Here is a 1060-nt window from a genome sequence, read left to right as displayed (position 1 = left end):
ATATTGTTGTCTTCGTAGTGGTTATTCATAGTATAAGATGCAGACATGATATCCTGCCCAAACACTGTCAGTACAAAACTTCCTTCTCATTGAATTAAGAGAAAGTAGCTGTAAATCTATCCTATTTTGTATATACAGATACAAAACGGTCCTTCATTTGTATCGCTTTTTTTGTTTAGTTTTGTCAGACAAGGGTATTTCACTGTCATTTAAATATAGTAGGTGCGTTAACTCAGCAAAATAATCCAATATAGTTCATAATAGCAGTGGCTTATCCATAGGACTGGCAATGTCAGAAGTTGTTGACTTGAGCCTTTTACAGCTCAGCATGTTAATATGGCTTTACTTTTTATACCTCGTTTTATTTTTCTGCTGGATGGTTAAGACCAAGATAAAGCAAGACCTATATAACAAGAAATGTAGCTTTTGGATCTGACAAGGTCAGTCAAATCCCCTCAGGATTTATCCTGAAACCCTGTACCTCAGTTTGTAGATCCTTTGTCAGTGTCAGACATGTAGATGAGTCAGGGCCATTGCTTGACCAATTTGTTCTCTGTGAAAGCCTGAGAGAATGTTTTCTCTCCATGTGATTCTCCTTAGGCACACTCTACATCATTGATCACTTTCCTCTGTGGCCCCATAATCTCCTTGATCAGTACATTTGGGCCACAACTGAGTTACATGATGTTATAGTACAAGTTCTCCTATGTCCTGAGTCCTCACTGACCTTGAAAGGCCAGGGCCAAAATGTTGGCTGACCTTGCAGCCCTTCTTTTTCTAATTTTTGCTGACCATCATTTTAAATGAAACTTTTTAAAGTGTGAGAGTCTATTCTTCTGACCTGAGTTATTCAACAACTTGTACTTCCGCTATCATAAAACAGACAAAGGCTTTCATGGTGCTCAGAAAAATAAGTGTTTGCAAAAATACCATTTGTGGATTTAAAACTGTATTTTCCTGCAACCCTGTTATCTTTAATAGAATTAACACATTTTTCTAAATTACAAAATTGAAGAAGTACATTCATTTAGTAAAAAGGCAATACAGGAACAAAACCCAG

The sequence above is a fragment of the Octodon degus genome, unplaced genomic scaffold (genome assembly GCF_000260255.1).
Source record: "Octodon degus isolate 3935 unplaced genomic scaffold, OctDeg1.0 scaffold00064, whole genome shotgun sequence".
NCBI lineage: Eukaryota > Metazoa > Chordata > Mammalia > Rodentia > Octodontidae > Octodon > Octodon degus.
The sequence above is the reverse complement of the archived record's forward strand: the minus strand, read 5'-3'. Positions refer to the sequence as shown.